Raw genomic sequence first — 742 nt, forward strand, 5'->3', positions numbered from 1 at the left:
CAAAACCTGTATGGCAGTTTAGCATTAGTATACCAGTTATTCTAATGCTAATAAATGTAAAATGTTAAGATGAGATGCTGACACTGCATTTCCTGCTTCTGCGTGCAGGGATGTTTATAGAAGTTATTTGCAAACTGGATCCTGTTACACAGCTTGTGATTTAAAACTCTGATCTAAAAAAATCTAAATTGTAAACTTTTAAAATGAATTAGAGAGAGGGGAATAAAATAATCAAAAGACTCGAAGAAACCAAGAAAAACAATGCAATGGACAGAACGCATGACTGAAAAAGCTTTAAAATATAAATAAAGCTATTTGCTATTAGTGGAGTTTGCGTGCGTATTTTATAACAGTTGGTGTACGGTTTTTACTAAGCTAACTACCTTTAATTTAGTAAACTCCCACCGTAAGGGTGTGTTTTAACTGATGAAACTGTGTCGTACTCAGGCTCGGACATCTGATTGCTGCCTTTTATAAGCTTTATTGTACAAGCATAAGCTAACACCAGTACAGTAACCGTGCCTTTACAGAAGCCAGGTAATCAACTGAAAGACACAAAATAAACAACCATACAACATTAACAAAGCAACCCTATTAATGACAGTACAGTTTAGTAATAGTCATATTTATGGCTTTAACACATTATTTAATCAACACAGAAACTCACCAGCTCGGCTTCATCAGTCATAACAACAACATCAATGAAAAGAAGATCCGGCAGGTAGGATCCATGAGCGGATGT

General features: G+C 35.3%; 1 long non-coding RNA gene across 1 annotated transcript; it reads right to left on the reverse strand.

The window, feature by feature from the left end:
* Positions 1 to 465: 465 nt before the first annotated feature.
* Positions 466 to 742, reverse strand: LOC112843463 (uncharacterized). The gene is made up of 2 exons (XR_003215810.1): positions 668 to 742; positions 466 to 545 (listed from the first exon to the last, which is right to left on the reverse strand). It is a non-coding gene; the product is annotated as an uncharacterized LOC112843463 (long non-coding RNA).

Source organism: Oreochromis niloticus, linkage group LG22 (genome assembly GCF_001858045.2).
Source record: "Oreochromis niloticus isolate F11D_XX linkage group LG22, O_niloticus_UMD_NMBU, whole genome shotgun sequence".
NCBI classification, from domain to species: domain Eukaryota; kingdom Metazoa; phylum Chordata; class Actinopteri; order Cichliformes; family Cichlidae; genus Oreochromis; species Oreochromis niloticus.